The 24437-nt window shown below is 43.3% G+C and overlaps 2 protein-coding genes across 7 annotated transcripts in view; one reads left to right on the forward strand and one right to left on the reverse strand.

The window, feature by feature from the left end:
- LOC124775514 (tyrosine aminotransferase) overlaps positions 1 to 24437 on the reverse strand; it is a 195081-nt gene that overhangs the window by 109745 nt on the left and 60899 nt on the right. The gene's annotated exons all lie outside the window — the stretch shown is intronic.
- LOC124777404 overlaps positions 16520 to 24437 on the forward strand; it is a 68831-nt gene continuing 60913 nt past the window's right edge. For 3 of the 6 annotated variants that reach the window (XR_007015721.1, XR_007015725.1, XM_047252800.1), the window contains exon 1: positions 16520 to 16571. The gene's annotated coding sequence lies outside the window, so the exon portion shown is untranslated. The other 3 variants (XR_007015722.1, XR_007015724.1, XR_007015723.1) reach the window with 3 other exon arrangements.

The following is a 24437-nucleotide window of genomic DNA, read 5'->3' on the forward strand; positions in this document are numbered from 1 at the left end:
TTTTTCAACCTCTTGTGGATGTTTCTCACTGTCTCGTTTTCACAGCACAGGAATTCTATGACAGCATGTTACTTCTGACGAACGTCAACTGTAGCAGTCATCTTGAACACATGCTGTGACGGCGCCATTCTTGGGAATAGGTTGAACTAAGTTTGAAAACAAGCGGGAAGGATGTATCTACACACTGTAAAACTTTCACACATGCAGAATGAAAACTGTATTTTTACAAAAATAGTGTGCATTTCTTTTGGAGTGACCCTCGTACGTCTATAACTACACTCCGCAAAGCACCTGACGGCGTATGATTGACAGTGCTTCTTGTGCGGAGATAATTACCTCTTCCATATTATGAATGATGTACATCTGTAGATAGGCCTACGTATGAATTCGAATTTCTCTGATTTTACTGTCACGAAAGCTATGTGTAGGAGGAAGTAATATATTGCTTGAATCTTCTGGAGAAGAGCATTACTAGAAATTTAACAGTAGTTTTCTCCGTCATGTAGAATGTCTGTCTTGTAGCGCCTGCCACTGGCGTTGGATGAGCATTTCCTTGCTCAACAAACCCGTGACGAAACGAGCAGCTCTTCTTTATTTTTTATCTACCTCATCTGGTACTCTTACCTGTTCTCGGTTGCCGTCTGATTAGAAATATTAAACTGTCAGTTGAGCGACGCTCTTACCTCCTTCGTGGATATGTTACATTTTCTTGGCATTCTGCGGATAAATTTCAAATAGGTATTTGCATGTGCCTTAGCGACAATTACTTTTGTGCGTTCACATTAAATCGGGCCGGTAGCACATTCTAAGATATTATACGGTCGTGAGCACTTCGAGTGACTACTTGCCAAACGTGTAACCGAACAACAATACGTCTTTCCGCCTATTCATATGCAACACGTCGCATTTGTTAACGTGGAGGGTCAACTGCCAGTTCTCGCACCAAGCGTTCCCTGATCGATATCCTTGCTGATAGGATGCATGGAACACGATGACGGAATGAATGAATGTGTCAGTTATGGGTGAATGCTTAATGCAGGCGTAGCACCGATAGTTTTATGTTATTCCATATTAAGGCCTGAACTAATAATCCGCCACGAAACAGCAGGTTTAGAGATTTTATGAACGCACCTGCAGCAACTCGCACAGCATGTGACCTGCTGTACTACATATGAGATGAATTATCCCTCCCTACATTCGGAATTAGGGAACGAGGCGCTGGCGGGCCCTGACGGCTCCACAGCTGAGGTTTCGTCATCTCCTCGGCCACGCCGCAGCGTCTCTGAGCTGAGGCGTTCGAGGACAGCTTCCGGCCTGCTCTGTCCAATTAAACCAATCATTGACTGGGAATGGTTATGTTAGGCTAGCTGGAGACTATTTGCAGCCATTCATTGACTTCGTGTCTCCAAATAACGAAGCAAATCTTATGGATGACAATGCGCCATGTCGCCGGGCGACAGTTGTTCGCGATTAGCTTAAAAATAATTTTGGACAATGCGAATGTTTTGGCCACTCAGATCGCCCTACACGAATACTATCGAATATATATGGGACATAATCGACAGGTCAGTTAGTGCCCAAAATACTGCACCGGTAAGACTTTCGCAATTGTGGACGGCTATAGAGGCAGCTTGCCTTCCAACGACTTGTCGAGTCAATACCACGTCTATCTGCTGCACTACGCCGGGCGAAAGGAGGTCCGACACGATATTCGGAGGTATTGCATGACTTTCGACTCCTCAGTGTAATGGTTTGTAGCTTCTATTATGACCATAAATAAAAATAATGTGAATGTCAACAAGAATTTAGTTATGATTAGAAGCTACATTTATTGCCACGCTGACTTCAGTATTTGTAATGGCTCACCAATTTGCTAACAATAGTATGTCTGTATGGAAGGTTGACGCCTAAGGCTCGGATCATACCTTGCCACCTTTTTCTACGTTCCAGGAAACAACTTACAGCGGGCGCTCAGCGAACCACGCAGTCTAAGCAAGTGTTCGCAACCGGCACCACAAAGTTTATGGGAATAATGTTTCGGTGCCTAAGGGGTGCTCTGTAGGATGACTTTTTCGACACGAAAGCAGCTATTAATGTGAATACATTTTGTGCTAAATTGTCGTTCAAAAGGAACCGTAGCACGCGATGTCTTCAAGCATTATTCTGCTTCATGATTTCCTGGTGGATTTAAGTATGTGCACGTAATTTACAGGACTTACGAGCGTGCATTATCAGTTCCGTATATTCCTACAAATACCAGCAAATTTGTGCAGCATATGCACTGTTGTTAACCGTGATGCTTGAAATAGATTAAAACTGGGTGCCAAACCGAGACTCGTACCCGAAACCTTGTCTTTAGGAATCAATGCACTTACCGCCTGAACTAGCAGCTGTCCAGGCACGACTGGTGACCCGATGTCACAACTGTGCTTTGGCAAGTACCTCTCTCCAATCTTCCGAACCTAACAGCAGCTCTCTTTCCTGGACTAACACTCGTGAAAGAAACGATCTACACCTTCATCTAGATCTACATACGTACTCTGCAAACCACTGCGAAGTGAGGGTACGTCCTACTGTGCCAGTAATTAGGGCTTTTCTCGTTCTATTCATGTATGAACTGTGAGAAGAACTAATGCTTAAATGTGCGTTGTAGTTAGTGTAATCTTGTCTTCGCGATCCTATGGGAGCGATACGTAAAGGGTTCATCATGTCAAGTCGGTTTTAGAAACTTTGTAAGTAGGTATTCAGGAGATTTTTTGCGTCTATCTTCAAGCAGCTGCCAGTTCCGTTCTTTCACACTTCCTCAGTGACACTCTCTCACGGATCAAAGAAACATGTGACCACTCGTGCTGCCCTTCATGTATACGTTCAATATACCCTCTTAATCCTATTTGGTAAGGGTCCCATACATTTCAGCATTATTCACGAGTGATTTGCAAGCAATCTCGTTTCTAGACTGGCTGCATTTCCGTGGAGTCTACCAATAAATCTCAGTCTGCCATCTGATTTACACACGGCTGGGATTATGTGACTGGTCCATTTCATGTCCCTGGTAAGTGTTGAACCCACGTATTTGTATGAGTTGATCAATTCCAACTGTGACACATTGACATTGTAGGCATAGGATACTACGTTCTTTCGTTTTGTGAAGGGCACACTGCTACATTTCTGAACATTTAAAGCAAGCTGCCAACCTCTGCACCACTCTGAAATCTTATCAACATCTGATTCAATATTTGTGCATCTTCTTTCAGACTTTACATCGTTGTAGATAAATGCATCACCTGTGAAAAGTCTGGGCTTACTGTTAAAATTGTCCGTAAGGTCATCAGTATACAACATGAACACCAAGGGCACCAATACGCTTCCCTGGAGAACGCCCGAAGTTAATTCTACATTTGACGATGACTCTCCATCCAAGATAACATGCTGCGTTCTTCCTATCAAAAACATTGTCATTTCAGTCACAAATTGACATCCCATACGATCGTACTTTTGATAGCAGGTGTATCCGTGCTACTGAGTGAAATGCTTTTAGGAAATCAAGAAGTATTTCATCTACCTGACTGCGTTGATCCATTGCTTTCAGTACGTCACGCAATGAATGCGCGAGTTCGGTTTAGCATGATCGATGTTTTAGAAATCGTGATGGTAGGCATGGAAGTGGCCATTTTGTTCGAGATACCTCATTTAGTTTGAGCTGAGTATATGTTATAAGGTTCAATAACAAACGTATATTAGGCGGTAGGTTTGTGGATCACTTCTACTACACTTTTTGCAGACGAATGTGACCTGTCCTTTCTTCCAATTACTGGACACGGGTTTTAGTTCAAGGGATCTACGTTAGATTATAGTTAAAACAGGAGCTAATTCGGCAGCAAATGCAATGTAGAAGCTGACTGGGATTCCATCAGTCTCTGAAGCTTTATTCGATTTTAAATTGGGGAAACGGCTCAGCCACAGACTAGGGAATTTTTTCCAGAGCCTTGCACAATCCTTACAGACTTTCACTACGCAGCAGAGCGTGCGCTGTTTTGAAGCATCCAGTCAGATCAAAACTTCATTCCCCTAGACTGTTGCTAAACCGTTTCTCCTCGGTATCCTTTCTCCGACGAGTAGTAGACGCGCGAAGAGTGCAGGAAAGTTTCTGAGAGATTTGGGAAATGGGAGATGAGGTACAGGTACAGCCTGAAGTAGAGCTGTGAGGGCGGTGACCGTGGCGGGGGGTGGGGGTGGGGAGGTGAGTCGGTCGTCAGATGAGCCTAGGTAGCTCAGTCAGTAAGAACATTGCCTGCGAAAGGTAGAGGTCCCAGGTTCGAGTCCTGGAACGGCACACGGTTTTGATCTGCCAGAAAGTTTCCAAACAACGCACACTCCGCTGCATGTGGAAGACTCAGACTGGATAACTTGTAATTGTTTAGTCACAGATGCCTTAAATGATCCGAGGTAAAGATGAGCGCAGTACAGTGGCAAAAGAAACAACTGAGTATTCAGATGCATGCTTTAATACCTAGGGACTTCAGGAAGAAAATTACACGTGTCGTCCCACGCTAAGAACGTGGCGGCGCTACAGGTGTGTCGCGCTTTTCAGAAGACATTACATGTTCCGGGTGTCCTGCACCACAGTTCTGTTGCGGTATGGGTAACAGGTGCATCATCGTGGGCAGCTGAAATGGCACGGCAATTGTAAACGTAATCCAAAGTTGAAGCACATGGAACAGTATGATCCTTGTAGGCAAAACGTCCATTTTGTAAACAGATTCTCTGTTAAATCCTGGCACTATATGGACCAAATTCAGTGTTCTGCCCAGCCATAGTGAAATGCTGCCAACAATTTGATCGAGGTCGCACAGATGTGGGCGATGTTGATCGGGAGGAACGCCATCCGACCACAAACGAAAATGTGCGTGCTATCTACAAGGTAGGAAACACATTGGGGGCGGTGGGGGGGGGGGGGGGGCGGAGAAATTTTTCCAACGATGAGCACAGCGTTCACAGATCACTGAACGGATTTCTATCGTCGACGAATTAAACGATTGATAGAACGACCCGACTGCTGTTTGCAGGTACTTGGTAACTATGTTGAAAAATTGTGTCACATAACTGTTTCACTTTGTTTTGTAGTTTAGCATCCGATAAAACTAAAATCATTCGACTGCCTAGATCGCATAAAATATTTCTTTATTTACCACAACCGCTTTCGACGGACTTTGCTGTCATCTTCAGGTCCTAAAAATCTTTTTGCTGTGGTGCGTGTTCATTTTACTTTTCACAACGAAAAGTTTTTTAAGCCCTCATCGGTAATATCTATCTCGGGCAACGAGGTTCGATCATGTGGATCATCATCTGGACGTCATAATATAATCAAGGGAAAGAGAAAGTACCTCGAGGTCAGAATATGCATCTGATATCAAGGAACTTTCGTTTTAAGCCACTATTATATTCAAAATATTATTTCAGTCAGATAATAGCCTCAGTGAAAGTAAAAAGTTGTAATTAGTTACTAGTATAAACATAACAGCTTTTTGAAGAACCAACATTTTATTTCTAAATACAGTAAAGAGCTTGGAGACTGCTTGCAAAATTTTTATTAGTGTAGCAATATTGTTAAAACGAGCATGAGTGGATGCTCATCACGCGCGGACTCGGAAAACAGGAATAACGATGTCAACGAGTGTGTGTGTGTGTGTGTGTGTGTGTGTGTGTGTGAGAGAGAGAGAGAGAGAGAGGTAGCGAGAGTGAGAATACCGGAGGTTGGTGGGGTGGGGGGGTGGGGGGGGGGGGGGCGTGGAGTAACCTGCTGGCGAGCTCTTACGGCTGCGTCGCTCCTGTTGCATCAGCTCCTCGGCTCCGTGTCGGGAGTATTTGAACTGTGCGAGAACACCTCCTTGCAAGCAGGGTTACGGGGAGCCCGTCCCGAAGTGTGCTGTTTGTAAACCGAGCTGTGTTAAAGACCACGAACTTTCGTGCTCACTTCTGCCACAATATCACGCACACAATAAAGGATAAAAACATTGTCCATTTACTACTCTATCATTTTTATTTGCAACTCCACTAGGCATTGCCATCATCACAATTATGTGTATTTTGATGCTTCTACATCTTTGACTGCATCTCTGTAACGCACATGTGTTTATTTGGCAGCAAGCGATGTGACAAGAAGATGTAGTGCCGTCTCGCACTAATGAAGAAACGAATAGCGTTATTTGCAACTCTGAAAGATGTTATACACTTTTTTATACGTATGACGACCAAATAGACGACACATGTGCATGCCAAAATACATCTATGACGTAAAAAACAACATCGGATTCCATCCGATGATGACGGCTGGAACGAATAAGGAAGAAAGATTACTATTTAATGTGCCGCCGACAAGGAGGTCATTAGAGACGTAGCACAAGCTCGGATTAGGGAAGTACGGGGGAGTAAATCACTCGTGCCCTTTCAGAGGAACCATCCTGCCAAACGATTTAGGGAAATCACGGAAAACTTAAATCAGAATGGCCAGAGGCCGGTCTGAAGGGTTGCCTATCTGAGTGCAAGTTCAGTGTGCTAACCACTGCGCTACGTTGCTGGCTTGAAACCTGTAGTCGAAATTTAAATAAAAGTAAAAAAAATGGTTCAAATGGCTCTGAGCACTATGGGACTCAACTGCTGTGGTCATAAGTCCCCTAGAACTTAGAACTACTTAAACCTAACTAACCTAAGGACATCACACACATCCATGCCCGAGGCAGGATTCGAACCTGCGACCGTAGCGGTCGTGCGGTTCCAGACTGAAGCGCCTTTAACCGCCCGGCCACTCCGGCCGGCAAAGAAAAGTCACTGAAGCAATAAATCGCTGATATTTTTCTGTGTCATTTAATCGGCCGCCGTCCCGTATGAACAAAGTGTATTTTTGTAACGATATTTTAAAGCAAAAAGCGTAAAGTAATAGTGTATGCAATTACACTACTGGCCATTAAAATTTCTACGCCAAGAAGAAATGCAGATGATACACGGGTATTCATTGGACAAATATATTATACTAGAACTGACACGTGATTAAATTATCACGCAATTTGAGTGCATAGACTCTGAGAAACCAGTACCCAGAACAACCACCTCTGGCCGTAATAACGGCCTGGATACGCCTGGGCATTCAGTCAAACAGAGCTTGGATGGCGTGTACAGGTACAGCTGCCCATGCAGCTTCAACACGATACCACAGTTCATCAAGAGTAGTGACTGGCGTATTGTGACGAGCGAGTTGCTCGGCCACCATTGACCAGACGTTTTCAATTGGTGAGAGATCTGGAGAATGTGCTGGCCAGGGCAGCAGTCGAACATTTTCTGTATCCAGAAAGGCCCGTACAGGACCTGCAACATGCGGTCGTGCATTATCCTGCTGAAATGTAGGGTTTCACAAGGATCGAATGAAGGGTAGAGCCACGGGTCGTAACACATCTGAAATGTAACGCACACTGTTCAAAGTGCCGTCAATGCGAACAAGAGGTGACCGAGACGTGTAACCAATGGCACCCCGTACCATCACGCCGGGTGATACGCTAGTATGGCGATGACGAATACACGCATCCATTGTGCGTTCACCGCGATGTCACCAATCACGGATGCGACCATCATGATGCTGTAAACAGAACCTGTATTCATCCGAAAAAATGACGTTTCGCCATTCGTACACCCAGGTTCGTCGTTGAGTACAACATTGCAGGCGCTCCTGTCTGTGATGCAGCGTCAAGGGTAACCGCAGCCATGGTCTCCGAGCTGATAGTCCATGCTGCTGCAAACGTCGTCTAACTGTTCGTGCAGATGGTTGTCTTGCGAGCGTCCCCATCTGTTGACTCTGGGATCGAGCCGTGGCTGCACGATCCGTTACAGCCATACGGATAAGATGCCTGTCATCTCGACTGCTAGTGATCCGAGGCCGTTGGGATCCAGCACGGCGTTCCGTATTACCCTCTTGAACCCACCGATTCCATATTCTGCTAACAGTCATTGGATCTCGACCAACGCGAGCAGCAATGTCGCGATACGATAAACCGCAATCGCGATAGGCTACAATCCGACGGTAATCAAAGTCGGAAACGTGATGGTACGCATTTCTCCTTCTTACTCGAGGCATCACAGCAACGTTTCACCAGGCAACGCCGGTCAACTGCTGTTTGTGTATGAGAAATCGGTTGGAATGTTTCTTCATGTCAGCACGTTGTAGGCGTCGCCACCGGCACCAACCTTGTGTGAATGCTCTGAAAAGCTAATCATTTGCATATCACAGCATCTTCTTCCTGTCGGTTAAATTTCGCGTCTATAGCACGTCATTTTCGTGGCGTAGCAATTGTAATGGCCAGTAGTGTGAATATAGTCCAGGCCACCCTTCAGGTCAATACAGAGCAGCAACTCGAATGTCTATTGACCCAATAAATGAACAAACTGCATCCGGGATGGTTTTCAGCTAAGTCCACAACTTCTCAGCCCTTATGTGTCGACAGTCTGACTTGGAGAACAAGCCCATCTCACCAGGTGTCGGCCTTCTTATCCTCCTTGGTTTAGTCCCGCGTTGCCAGGTCCTAAGCTGACCACTCTTTGCTCATCGTGTATCCGAATCTTGTTCCTATGGTTTGTAGTCATACTGCCAGTTTAACGTGGGATAGGAATCTAAGAATCGTTTATTTTGTTCAATTTAAATTATTACACGGTCCAGTCACAATATTGCGATCATCGCCAACTTTCGACGTCAGCGTGGAATAACCACTCACAGACGGCAGGTGGCAGCACTAGCAGTGGAAGGTATATAAGGTGTGTCGGGGGGCACGAGGAAAAGAGTGTAGTTGCTAACGTAATGCAACAATGGAGTGATTTATCTGACGTCCAAAGGGGCATGATCATTGCCTTTCGGTCCAAGGGTTGAAGCATTTCCGAAGCGGCTCAGTTTGTAAACTGTTCGCATGCAACCGTGATTAAAGTATCCGTGCATGGCAAGATGGAGCTATACAAATGCGGTTTCAAGGCAGCTGTGGTGCACCATGGACTATAGATGAAAGGGGTGAGCGACAGCTGCGGTGATGTGTACGGGTGAATAGATATGCAGTTGTTGTGTAACTGACCGTTCAGATGAACCAAGAGGCTTAGCAACAGTGCCTCCTCAACGACCGTTCAGTGAACGTTGCTGCGTATGAGCCTCTGAGCAGGCGCCTGGTTCACGCTCCTATGCTGACAGCCGTTGGTCGACGGTGAAGGCTGGAATTTGCGTGACAATACCACAACTGGACGTCCGTGAGTGGCGACAGGTGATCTTTTCGGACGAATCATGTTTTATGCTTCACTGGCGTAATATGTCTAAAAGCAAACATCCTGCAACAATCGTCGGAAGGACGCAGGCCGGGGAGAGATCCTGATGGAGAATGTTTCCATGGCATTTCGTGGCTTATCTCGTGGTTCTGGAAGCCACAGTGGATAAACACAAGTACTCATCTATCCTTGGGGACCATTTCCGCCCCTACATGAAGTTTGTTTTTCCTCAACACGATGGAATCTAACAGCAGGACAATGCAAAGTTTCCCACATCACGCACTGAACGTGCATGGTTCGAAGAGCACCAGGATGATTTACGGTACCCCTCTGGCCACCAAACTCCCTGATTTAAATCCAATGGAGACTCTTTGGGACCACCTCGATCGGCCTGTTCGTGCAATGGATTCTCAACCGAGAAACCTACAGCAGCTGGCCACGGCAATGGAGTCGCCATTGCTCCACATCTCTGACGGTATCTTTCAGAAGCTCACTGACTCACTTCCTGCAAGTCCGCACTGCAAAAGGTAGTTATTCAGACATCTGATAGGTGACTGGGCAGCGGTTATGGTATACAGGGTGTACATAAAGTCCGGGAACACTTTCAATTATTTATTGCACAAGAAATAAACATTGTACAGATGTCATACATATTGCACTTTGAAGAGAAACTCTGAAAGCTTTTCTTTTACAAACATTCGATATGCGAACCATGAGTGACACGGCAGACGTCAATAAGATAATCGAATTCTTGCCATACCCGTCCCAGCATGGCATCGTCGACTGTGGCAGTCGCTTCCCGTATTCTTCCAGAGCTCTGCTACATCACATGGTAGAGGCGGTACATACACCAGATCTTTAATGTACCCCCACAGAAAAATGTCTCACGGAGTGAGATCTGGTGATCGGGGAGGCCACTTCATGAAACAGCTGTCCCCTTCCGTAGCATGGCCGATCCACCGATGCGGCAGCTCCGTGTTCAGGTACCAACGAACTTCACGATGAAAATGTGTGATAGCTTCTGTCGGAGGAGTTTCCACACTGTCAATGGAGCCATTTCAAGTTCACGGGACGAACAACGCACCGATTACTTTAGACTTCTTATGAATGTCTTTCGTACGCACTCCAAATTCAGTTCACTCACACTGGGACGTCCGTTTCTCTTTGCCAGGCACAAGCAAACCGTCATAACGAATTTGTTGTGCCGGTGGTAAATGGCCTTCCTTGTTGGTGGCTTCGTACCGTACTTAGTTCCAAACATCCGTTGAACAGCTGTAGCACACTGGTTTTTGTCGAACTCCAACACAGAGAAAGCTCGCTACGCACCTGAACTCGCCATGTTTACAACTAGTGCTGACTATCGGAAAATTACCAAACTACGCTGTGGCGGTATACATGAAAAAAAATTCATAGTTTCTCTTCAAAATGACATATGTATGATAAATGTACACTGTTTGGTTCTTGTGCAATAGATAATTGAAAGTGTTCCCAGACTTTATGTGCACCTTATATTTCTGAGGCTTGGCTGGAGAACAAGTCCCGCGTTGGTCTCAATAGGTACAGGGACATTGTCTAAATGAACACACTGGCTGGCCCGTTGTTGATCCCATGTGCGGATTCCATCTGTGTGTCACTTAATGGTTCAAATGGCTCTGAGTGCTATGGGACTTAACATCTATGGTCATCAGTCCCCTAGAACTTAGAACTACTTAAACCTAACTAACCTAAGGACATCACACAACACCCAGTCATCACGAGGCAGAGGAAATCCCTGACCCCACCGGGAATCGAACCCGGGAACCCGGGCGCGGGAAGCGAGAACGCTACCGTACGTGTGTGACTTACATTAGCTTTCTGAGGTACTGGATTGAACGTATTACAGTTACACTACACGACCGAGTGAAAACCAGATGTAGACTTTATTTGCTCCCAAGAACGCGTATTGTATCCTTTCGGATGTTTACAACTTTGAGGTGGGTGTTTAAGTCAATTTTAAGGACGAAGGTGGCTTGGTGCAACAATGCGCCAGGAAACCACTTCACGTAGGCATAGGACTCCCAGCAATCTGCACAGTGCCTATGCAGAAGCAGTATCCATGGACTCAAATGACCTGCGACGTACCCGAATCTGCGATAACAGTACTATTCGCAAATGTTTCCTGTTCTCGCTGGATCAGTGAACACTTTCACGAGCCTATAACACACCCTTTTGGTAACCCCGAAACTACTTCGGAAGAGCGCTCTGCATTAAAAAAGTTATATGCTGTCCTCTGAAAGAAACACATCGCTTTCACCAAGATATTAGTTTCAAACAAGTAGGGGAGAGAGTACCTTTGCACACTTTTCAGATTTTCATCTCTAGCCAGCCCTGAAACAGAAGTTTTATATATTTTCTTATTCCGTTTTTAAATGATGGCATTCATTCACTTTATTTTTCAGGCACTTTCTGGAATTACAAAATTTACTCTGGAAAACTGAGGTTTTTCCGCATGTGAAAACATGTTCCATAATACAGCATGGTCATGTATTTGGGAACACATATTCGATTGATATTTAATAGCGTTGCAACTGAGAAAATCTTGTCAATACTCTATTTAATAGTTTGTTACACTATTACTCAACTACACACCAATAATAAGCAAGTGAAATAAAATTAAGGAGAAGTATTATGGAAACCCCTTTTCACGTTAAAAACATTTTGAAATTGGCAACTAACACACGTTTTCATTTCCAAAAGAGGAAAAATTGTTAAGGCACTAAAGAAACCCAGTTCATTTGTAAATATCATGTGTTCCATGGTTGTTCCTTTTCACGGTACAAGATGGAGCACGACCGACGAAGTATGACTCAAATGTCCACATGTTATGTAAATGGTTCTAAAAATATATAGTATTTTACTCATTACAAAATTCTGTACCTGAAAGATTAACAATATTTTCCAAACAGTTTTAATATAGTATACAGAATTGAAATCTGCTGAACGCAAAATATTTACAAATGCTGCACAAAACACAGCCTCATGTCCAATAACAACAAAAATTGTAGAAAATTGCGGAAACTGCTTATGGCGGTCTTCGTGTGATTCTAAAACGAACCGCTAAAGTGAAGTACCGATCAAAGAACCACGTTATTCCTAGTTACACTATCCTCTAGGTACAACATTCTCCCTTACTTTAATAAGAGCTACAGGTCAGTTTCGAGAGTTAGCTCATTTTAATGTCAACAAGTGGGTGTGGACACATCATAGCCGTAAATACAAAGCTGGACATAAAAATTGCAACACGAAGCAGGATAGAAGATAACGAAGTTTGTACGGGCAGTATTGTAGGAAGAAATAGGATTAAATTTATTGGTGATTTGTGGCAGACAGAGCGCGAAATTTAACACGTAGAGCTTCCAGCTCTGGCAGCCACAATGGCTCTGATCCGGCTAGGCATCAAGTCAAACTGCGCTTGGACGACAGATATGGGTGCTTCATTTCACGGTGTTTCAACTCTGTGCAACAATTAATCAATAGTAGTGGCTGGTGAGTGAGGGAGTGCTAGTCTGTCAGCAGTCCATGACCAAATGCTTTCACTGGGTAAAAGATCTAAGGAACAATCTGATCAGGGCTACAGTCGGATAACCTTTGCATCGAGGTAGGTCAGGACAGCATGGCCGTTATCTTGTTGAAAGATAACGGCACGGAGACCTAGAATCTAGGGCACAGTCACCGGCTTGGGCACACCAAAAAGTTATAGTTACACGAAATATAGGTGATCGTGTTGTGTACCCAACAGCATCATATAACACAACAAACAAGCACCGGGGCTGTATGAGGATGACGACTGCATTATACTAACGCTCGTTTTTCTTCTAATCTCTGCAAACGGATACCTCCAACAGATACTACGTGCAGTACCAGGACACTTCTGGAAGGTCGAGGTGATGCCACTCTGCGTCCAATGTCCTCCTGGTCGCTCCACGGTGAAAGCGTGTTGTTGTTCCTGGCCATCTGGGAAGTTATTTATTATGGTACGCAGAATTTCCGGTTCATATTGATCCTAACGAAATCCCAAAGAATGTTGCAGAAATTACAACATCCGGCATTTCATAAGCAGACTTCTCTTGAATATCATACCAGACTCGCGGGTATTGGGCATTGACTTCCGCTCACTTAGAATAAAATGTAATCATGGCATTCCCCATAACGAAATTGTTGACCGCTTCGCTAAGAGGGGCATTAAGGAAGGACAGTTCCTGCCAAAACCGATCCCTTACACGTATTTCAACTCGATGGTGAAGAAAGCTGCTTATTACCAGTGGAACTGTGAATGGCACGTATCCCAGCAATATGAGGGAGGCCACCTGGCGACCATAACAGCCGAACGTCTCTTCTCGGCCATGGCTCACCTCGTTCAGGTTTAGTAGATGTGATGTGACTTCTCGCATCCTCATGTGGCTAAGACACGGGTGTTACCCCGCCCATCTACAGTGGTTGGAAATCATCGCCGTAATCAGAAACCAACGGTGCTTGCGGATCTGATCCACGTCATATTGGCGTGTACCAAGTACTGTGCTCAAGAACTTAGTTGCGAGGCGTTACCCTCACCATGCAAGTGCAACTGCTTTACTCGCGAACTATTTGAAACAAGAGCGGCATTCAGCTTTCACCCATAAGTTGTGTGGATATTGTCCTCCCATGGAACCAGCTTGGTTCGAAAACTGTAACGTCTGTTTGCGTTTTTATCTTGCATTAATAACTTATCCTTATGAACGACGCCGTTGTTCAGTCTTCAGTTATAAGTTGTTGTGGGTGTCATTCTCCTATGGCAACGGCCACACATTACGAACTCATTTATGTAATTCACACTCTTTTCATTGTTCTATTGTGAAAACTAAAAAAGGGCTCTGACCACCATGGGACTTAATATCTGAGGTCATCAGTCCCCTACACTTAGAACTACTTAAACCTAATTAACCTAAGGACATCACACACATCCAAGCCCGAGGCAAGATTCGAACCTCCGACGGTAGCAGCAGCGCGGTTCCGGACTGAAGCGCCTAGAACCGTTCGGTCACAACGGCCGGCTTGAGAAAAATTGTACTGATGTAACGTGGCACTGTTGTAACTACTGCTAGCTGTGTGGTGTTAGTCATTTAGTGTTTGTATTTCACATTGCTAGACATGTGGGGACGTTGAGAACATTCATGGCGTTGAGTACGGATCTCCAAACTCGCTCAACAGTCGGAGTTCGACAAACGCCAGCAGCAGTGTCGCGGAACGATAAAGCGCAGTCTAGATAGGCCACGGTCCTGCCACTGTTGAATCCCGACATGTGCTGCTAAACGTTTCTACTCCTTACACGAGACATAACACGACATTTTCACAAACAAACAACACACAAATGTGATTTCAGAATGAGTAAATCTCTGCTTAATTTTTCTAAGTGATAATCATTTTCATGGCCAAGCAATGTACAGTTGACGGTTGATGCCAACCGCTTGCTGATGTTGCAACTTTAATTACTAGCAGAGCATACGTCAATAGTCACACGCACTGCACAGTTACATATGGCAGAGTCATCCGTGGATACAACCTTAGAATAGAGCCAGAAACCAAGGGGTGCCTTTCTTGTTCTTCCTTTCCTCCATGTATGTATTCATGAGCTGAGTGATTGCTTTTGCATCATATTTCATTTCTCTGTCTCTTGCCTCAATTATTTACTGCACCCAACTTGTCCAGCAAAGTATGCTGACTATCCGAATACTTTCACGCTCACTTGAATTTTTCCTCGTGCTTCCTTCACAGCTAATGAGCTTATCTTGGCAAATTTTCCATGTAATTCTTTCTTCACATGTCCATTCAATACATAATTATAACGAGTTTTACGAATCGGTGGCCGACCGTTGCGGTCGAGCGGTTCTGGGCGCTAAAGTCTGGAACCGCGCGACCGCTACAGTCGCAGGTTCGAATCCTACCTGGGGCATGGATGTGTGTGATGTCCTTAGGTTAGTTAGGTTTAAGTAGTTCTAAGTATAGGGGATTGATGACCTCAGATGTTAAGTCCCATAGTGCCCAGAGCCATTTGAACCATTTTTACGAATCGGTTTAGTATTCTGTGCTAATATTTTGCTTACTCTGGGGGTTGGTGAGACTTTCATCTCCATCAAACCTTTCTATGACCGTAAAGAAGACACGTTAAATTGTAGACAGGCACAATTAAAAGACACTGACATGAAGCTTTCGGCCAAAGCCTTCATCATAAAGAAGAGATGCACACCATTCATACACACAAGCAAGCACACCTCACACACACACGACCGCCGACTCAAGCACCTCGTGTCGGAGTCCCAACTTGCTGGAGTTGGCGGTCGTGTGTGTGTGCGGTGTGCTTGCTTGTGTGTATGAATGGTGTGCATCTCTTCTTTATGATGAAGGCTTTGGCCGAAAGCTTCATGTCAGTGTCTTTTAATTGTGCCTGTCTACAATTTAACGTGTCTTCTTTACGGTAAGCAACAATCTGTTTTTTCCTACATTGTGATATTCCTACTTGGAGTTTGCATTATTTGAAAGCTTTCTATGAGTAAAACAGTGAGTCGGGGCTTGTTCAGGTACATCAAAACCTGACTGTGAGTGCTCATTCGGAAATGGGATTGAAACAGAATACCACGACCAACATGACCATGTCTAGCAAAGCACAGTGGAGTTCAAAGCAATCTTCAAGCTGATGGCTGACTTTGTCAAAAACTATTTAGCTTGTTGACCCTAATTATCTCTATGTCACCATTAACAGGATTTAAAACAGAAGTCTGTGTGAGAGGGACCTGTGTGGTCAGTCTTTTGAAGAATAAGTAACTACGATATTGTGCCGCCCTCTGCGACCTCTCACCGAATTTCAATGAATCTTACTCGAGGTTCTCTAATCTGTCACCGTTGCTCATTACACGAAATCTTTGAAAAGGAAGATTTAGTACTGACCGTAAGATTATGGTATTCAGTTCTATAGCAAGTTTATATCCAGAATTAATTTTTAAATATCCTAAAACTGAGCTGTAAAATTAATTGTCAATAATTAACAATAACTGTTTCAGAATTACAGTAACAGAATGATATTCCCTTCTGCCCCTGACTGGTGCTATAAATAGAAATGTCGGCGTCATGAGTCTGGATGGGTGATGATATCTGACTGGTGGTTGCATCAGCCAGGTGAGCTGGGAGCGCTAACCCGCGCTCCATCCAGTCTCAGGGTGGCAGCGAGAAGCGGCGCAGTCGTTTGCAGTTCCATCGCTGCCGTGGCTGTGAGTGTGTTTCGGCGGCTACATCTCAATGTCGACGTTAAGGGTATTCTTCAGCTCGATACAAGCAACCTGGTGACGTAGGTGTGCTTCTCCTAAGCCTGACTTCTTGTTAGAAGTCTCCCTGTGATGGATCGTCCTTGTAAAGAACCAGTGGACACAGCGAGTGCGCCTTCTTTTTTTTCGTTATTGATCTAGGTGTTCGCAATAGAGGAGTAACAACAGTTACTGCGAAATACGTAGGATCGATGCTGCAAAAAGGTTTGTAGGTGGTAACAAATGCTCTTACTGCATACATTATCGAGAAGAGAGTATGGAATTTTTGGAAACTATTACGAGTATAACAAATGTAAAGTTTAGGCTGATACTTTATCGCCTCCTGTATCATAGAATTTCACTCGATACTTACACAAATATGTCTTTTTTGGGATAAAAATTGCTTTCACCCTACTTTCAGTTTATTAGTTCCTTGGCCAAAAGAATAACGTATATTCATTTCCTCCTGGAGAATTTAACTAGAATGAAACGTCCACTTAAATTACAACAGGAGTTGTAATTACATTTGAAGGGTGGAAGATAGACAATTACGTTTTCTGACGATCAGCTTTGCTTTCTTTGGGTTTTTCGATGGAACTGGTCGTTAAGGTAGTATTATCAGTTATTCAAACCTGGTATGCTTATTGTTACCAAGAATGCACTTATAGACTTTCTTAGATGTCTGTATGATACGTACCATATAAATTACTTATTTCTGCCATGGCTAATATTTCTTTAGTGCCTATATATTGAGTAATAACATCATATGACTTCTTGGAATCAGGAATTTCAACAGAAGAAAATTTACATCCCAGTGTGTTTGAATTTTCGATGTGATACACATTTATCTCTCTCCCTAAAAAGTTCTTTCCAGATGAAACAAGTGATTCACGTAAAGGGACGGGGCGGATTAAATTTTGTTGTTTCCTCATTTAATACTTACTTCATCCTTTTTAAAGAGCAGTGCTAAGTTGTAAATTATCCACGTCAGCAGGAACAGCGGATAGTTATGTCTGGTGCTTTTCCTTGTTGCCATACAAATAAGTACCGCATGAAGATCTCAGCCTGCTTGTGTCGTAAGCGAACTATCAACTTGGAATCATTTACACTTCCATTAGAAATGGAAATCTTCGAAGGGAAAGATCATAATAACAGTTTAGAATGTCGTGTTATGGTATAAGCATACACCCTTTTTCTGTTGGTACTTCGTACCCATTTCATTAATTTTCTCACAGCCGCTGCGACGTTACTCAACAATTAGTCGAGAGCGTGCTGTCTCTTTTCAGAACTAACGACGACGTAACATATGAAAGAAAAGAATTTTATTATTTTGAAAGAATCGAGTGGCGTCTTTGAAGAGCATATTCATATAGGTTTTCATGGCGGTAAGTTCTAATTGTTACCTTCCGTAGCCGTATGTTACTATAACAAACGTTGCGGAAATGAACACATTTGTTACTTTGAACAGCAGATTCCCTATATACGTAAGTTGCGTAAAAACATGTAGTCAGAGCGCTATTATAATATTAAAGAAGCTTTTAATATCTCAATAACCGCTAGAACAATGTTGGCTTAGCACTTTCGAATGGTTTGCAGTGATATGAGCTGAAAAGTAATATTTTACATTACGTACACTTTCGCTAACATACTACGGCTGTTGATTACGTTTTTACATTCGATTCATCTACCTAGACGTTGCTATTTACTATCACTCCTTCCCATGCCATGAAACCGCTACGTCAAATGTTTTGTGTTGTTATAAACATACAGACAGCGCACATTTAACGAAAAAAAAACAGTAGGTTGACAACAGTCTAAGAAAACGCTGAGTTGGTGTATGGGCAATTGTAGGTAAGTAATTTGTGCTATCTGTACATGAAAAGAGTATTTTCTAATTGTGAACAGAATATCTGAGATAGGATTATGAACTAATCAGTCACCCATTGTTGTGGACAACAAGAAATCGTTCTCAGGCAGTTAGTTTATAAAATTATAATATCTAGTTACCAGAACACGGTAGCCGAAAGTCATTAGGACATGAGAGAACACTCGTAAGATATTCATCCATTTCCGTCAATTGTGACTTCATCTTTTGGCTGAAGGGCCTTTCGACTGATGACCTCAGAAGTTAAGTCCCATAATGCTCAGAGCCATTTGAACCATTTTTTGTAGGGCCTTTCTTGCGGAAACGGTACGTCTAACTACTTTTTGGCGAGCATTGAAGGAAACAACGATGTACGTTACGGTGCGTTTTCACTTCAATGATAATGCATCTTTTCTTACAGATGAGAAAACTGGTTTGACGTTTACGGAGTATGTACTTACAGGAGTAACGACATCAAACTCCAATCGCTGCCTTTTGTGTTTGAAACGTGTCTGTTCGTAATGCAGTCATTGTCGCGCCAGCACGTGAAGTTGTCTTTCCTCTCCGCCACCAGATGGCAACTCTGGACCGGTCGTGGGTCCTACCATGCAGAGGGCGCGTGCGCCAGCCTCTAGGTCAACTTCTCCCCGAGCACGTGTAGGAACACGCGCTGTTCACTATCTTACCTGTGTGGCTGTGCTGTTGTACACTCTGTGTTTCACAAGGCCGCGAGTTGCCATCTTAGGGTCAAGTGCATATTGGCCATCCATAGTGCTTGTTAGTTATGACTTCGTCTTCCACAGCCTCGCACTTTTTTTTTCGCGGGTTATAGACGCTATCTCATTGCTGTCGTAAATGAACGACGCAGTTCGCGTATAACCAGAAGGAAAAGAAGCAACAATATGCTGATACTAAAGGATGTGCAAATAAGGAAAGTCATAGAGTGCTTACTCAAAAGAGGTCACACTTTTCTTGCTATGTCATGTAGTGGTGCCTCGTAGAACAGATTGGTTCAAAGCGATACGAGCCAGTGGTGCTAGTCTACTTTGATCTCGGTGCGTAGGAATGTAGGGATATAGGAGGGGTAGTCATGAGCTTTTATCACATTGAAAAAATAAAGTTACATAATTCATTTTCTGTTTGTTCCCAGGTAATATGTCTACAGTCGCTGTACATGCTGAAATCCCCGCCACAGTTGCCTAGCACGGCGCTAGATGCCACAAAACAGAATAGCGCAGTTCATCTCACTTCATCAGCGGCGTGCGCCACGTTATTTGGTTCCTCTAGCGCCATACTACAGCACTGTGACGGCGATTTCAGTGTATACCAGGGTGGCAGATTTGTACCTACCAAAGAAACAAAAAGTTATGTATCATTTATTTTGAGATGATAAGAAAAACTTGAAAACCATATTTTAAATGTTGATCGGTGTTTTATGGACGCTGGAAAAACATTTAGTAGTCACAAGATATAAGGTAACTGCTTTATTTACCGTTTTGGATACGCTCGTCTGCAGAAGAATGGAGAATATTAGGTCAGGAAGGAGAACTTCAAAAAGGCAGCATGGGGCATGTGAATGTGATACATTCCAAAAGTAACAAACCAGTTACGTTTTTGAATGACACATTCACATGCCCCAAGCTGCCTTTATGAAGTTGTTCTTCCTGACCTGATATTCTGAAGACAAACGTATTCGAAACGCGTAAATAAGGCAGTTGCCTTATATCTTGTGACTGTTAAGTACTTCTTCAGCGTCCATAAAAGCAATGTACATTTTAAATTTCGTAAAATGGGCGCTTACCTCCTGCGTGACTGCTTGTCACGTCTTGACTTTAACACTACCACTCGTACACTAAGAAATCTGAACGTAATACTGTTGATGGTCAAGCGAAGTGTGTACTCCCAGTGATGAAGGTAATACTGTAATAATATGCGTTGTGCCAGCCGGCAGGTGTGGCCGAGCGGTTCTAGGCGCTACAGTCCGGAACCGCGCGACCGCTACGGTCGCAGGTTCGAATCCTGCCTCGGGCATGGATGTGTGTGTTGTCCTTAGGTTAGTTAGGTTTAAGTAGTTCTAAGTTCTAGGGGACTGAGGACCTCAGCAGTTAAGTCCCATAGTGCTCAGAACCATTTGAACCATTTTTTTTTTTTGCGTTGTGCTGCGGGAAGAAACTGATGAAGGTTGTAACACTTCCATGAAGATATAGCGGCAGTGCCACATTATTAAAAAAAAAATGGTTCAAATGGCTCTGAGCACTATGGGACTCAACTTCTGAGGTCATTAGTCCCCTAGAACTTAGAACTAATTAAACCTAACTAACCTAAGGACATCACAAACATCCATGCCCGAGGCAGGATTCGAACCTGCGACCGTAGCGGTCTTGCGGTTCCAGACTGCAGCGCCTTTAACCGCACGGCCACTTCGGCCGGCCACATTATTTCACCAGTCGACCACTCATATATATTCTTTCAGTAGCATGTTATGAAACGGATTATAAAGGCTTTAATTGATAAAAATAATTAGGGATGATAAAATGTATCACTTACTATTAGGATTGTTCCTTCATCAAAAACCGATTCAAACAACAAATTTAACTTTAAAAAATCCCATATGCCACAGCAAAAAGTTAACTTCTTCACACTGAAACTTGAGACACAATGGAAACGTGGGTCGACTAATTAGATTAATACAGATGAGATTTTTCCCGATTGTGTGAAACACATGCATCTAACCGCGTCTGTTGTTTCAAGGACTGATGAACTGGGCTGATGCAGATATTACGCACGACGGCAATCGTAATAATTCGCAAACTATTGTCAGCTGGGGTGGTGGTTTTTAACTGATGGATTCGGCTTAACCAGCTATTCCTGTACATCTGTTGATACTCAATATCAGCGCAAACTGAGACGTCAGCTTAGAATATTCTAAAAAAGTATGTGCCGGTAGTAAATTATGTAAGGCGTGAGGATATAAGATCTACATATGGTGTTTATGCACTCAGGGCAATCAAAAAACAGAACACTAAGTATAATCTCCTACAGTACGTACCATTTTTCTTTCTACAGGCGGAATACGAAAGGTTAAGTAACAATGACGCCCTGAGCAATCAAATGGTTCAAATGGCTCTGAGCACTATGCGACTTAACTTCTGAGGTCATCAGTCGCCTAGAACTTAGAACTAATTACACATGACTAACCTAAGGACAGCACACACATCCATGCCGGAGGCAGGATTCGAACCTGCGACCGTAGCGGTCACGCGGTTCCAGACTGAAGCGCCTAGAACCGCACGGCCACACCGGCCGACCTGAGCAATCAGCAACACTATCTGTTTCAAAATACAACGATGTATTAACGGAAACGCTCTTCATTTAGTCGAGCAAAACTTAAATTTTTTTATTTCTCCGTCGTTTACGAATCATATTTGAAGGTAAAAACCCAAATTGATAGTTTTTTTCAGTGTTTTTCCTCGTTCTTGCAATATTGTTATAACCAGAACTCAAGAAGAAGTACATAGAAAAAAAAGGCTGTCATTTGCGAGAACATTTCTTCCGTTACAATTATGAGAAGGTGATCATCCAAAACGATTTTTTCGTTTTTTTCTGCTTATCTTGTTCGATCATAAACAAGTAACAATGTGAGACTAATATTGGAAGAACATACGAAACATTTCTACCATTGTAGTTTTATTTCACAGTTTCCATCTATAGTTACTGGAGAATGACTTTACTCAAACCCAGATTAGTAGCTTCGTGTTGGTACAAACTAAATAGATCGTCTAAAATCGTTAACAGCTCTATTAATCGACTCAATTTTGCTGCTCACCTCGCCAGCGAAGACCGGGCATTGCAGTCTATGTGTTCGTGATTTCTGTTCTATGAAGGCCAACGCTGATATGCGTGTTCTTGTCCAGCCCCGCATTACTCAACCTTTTTCCTTTGGGGCACACCAGAAGACGTTGCAAACTTACGGGACATCCCTAAATGTGACTTTTACCCAATGCAACAAAGCAAACACCCTAAGTACATACAGCACATTTTTTTTAGTATGCGTATAATCACGTAAACAGATAGGCGATTTCTTGCAGACTGCTCTACTCCAAGAAACGATTTGGTAATAATATATTTGTTGATGTAGTGGTCTTCAGTCCTGAGACTGGTTTGATGCAGCTCTCCATGCTACTCTATCCTGTGCAAGCTTCTTCATCTCCCAGTACCTACTGCAGCCTACATCCTTCTGAATCTGCTTAGTGTATTCATCTCTTGGTCTCCCTCTACGATTTTTACCCTCCACGCTGCCCTCCAGTACTAAATTGGTGATCCCTTGATGCCTCAGAACATGTCCTACCAACCGATCCCTTCTTCTAGTCAAGTTGCGCCACAAACTTCTCTTCTCCCCAATCCTATTCAATACCTCCTCACTATTTACGTGATCCACCCATCTAATCTTCAGCATTCTTCTGTAGCACCACATTTCGAAAGTTTCTATTCTCTTCTTGTCCAAACTATTTATCGTCCATGTTTCACTTCCATACATGGCTACAATCCATACAAATACTTTCAGAAATGACTTCCTGACCCTTAAATCTATACTCGATGTTAACAAATTTCTCTTCTTGAGAAACGCTTTCCTTGCCATTGCCAGTCTACATTTTATATCCTCTCTACTTCGACCATCATCAGTTACTTTGCTCCCCAAATAGCAAAATTCCTTTACTACTTTAAGTGTCTCATTTCCTAATATAATTCCCTCAGCATCACCCGACTTAATTCGACTACATTCCATTATCCTCGTTTTGCTTTTGTTGATGTTCATCTTATACCCTCCTTTCAAGACACTGTCCATTCCGTTCAGCTGCTCTTCCAAGTTCTTTGCTGTCTCTGACAGAATTACAATGTCATCGGCGAACCTCAAAGTTTTTATTTCTTCTCCATGGATTTTAAAACCTACTCCGAATTTTTCTTTTGTTTGCTTCACTGCTTGCTCAATATACAGATTGAATAACATCGAGGAGAGACTACAACCCTGTCTCACTCCCTTCCCAACCACTGCCTCCCTTACGTGTCCCTCGACTCTTATAACTGCCATCTGGTTTCTGTACAAATTGTAAATAGCCTTTCGCTCCCTGTATTTTACCCCCGCCACCTTCAGAATTTGAAAGAGCGTATTCCAGTCAACATTGTCAAAAGCTTTCTCCAAGTCTACAAATGCTAGAAACGTAGGTTTTGCCTTTTCTTAATCTAGCTTCTATGATAAGTCGTAGGGTCAGTATTGCCTCACGTGTTCCAACATTTCTACGGAATCCAAACTAATATTCCCCAAGGTCGGCTTCTACTAGTTTTTCCATTCGCCCGTAAAGAATCTGCGTTAGTATTTTGCAGCCGTGACTTATTAAACTGATAGTTCGGTAATTTTCACATTTGTCAACACCTGCTTTTTTTAGGATTGGAATTATTATATTCTCCTTGAAGTCTGAGGGTATTTCGCCTGTTTCATACATCTTGCTCACCAGATGGTAGAATTTCGTCAGGACTGGCTCTCCCAAAGCTGTCAGTAGTTCTAATGGAATGTTGTGTACTCCCGGGTCCTTGTTTCGACTCAGGTCTTTCAGTGCTCTGTCAAACTCTTCACGCAGTATTATATCTCCCATTTCATCTTCATCTACATCCTCTTCCATTTCCATAATATTGTCCTCAAGTACATCGCCCTAGTATAGATCATCTATATACTCCTTCCACCTTTATACTTTCTCTTCTTTGCTTAGAACTGAGTTTCCATCTGAGCTCTTGATATTCATACAAGTGGTTCTCTTTTCTCCAAAGGCCTCTTTAATTTTCCTGTAGGCAGTATCTATCTTACCCCTAGTGAGATAAGCCTCTACATCCTTAAATTTGTCCTCTAGCCATCCCTGCTTAGCCATTTCACACTTCCTGTCGATCTCATTTTTGAGACGTTTGTATTCCTTTTT

This window comes from Schistocerca piceifrons, chromosome 2 (assembly GCF_021461385.2).
Source record: "Schistocerca piceifrons isolate TAMUIC-IGC-003096 chromosome 2, iqSchPice1.1, whole genome shotgun sequence".
NCBI lineage: Eukaryota > Metazoa > Arthropoda > Insecta > Orthoptera > Acrididae > Schistocerca > Schistocerca piceifrons.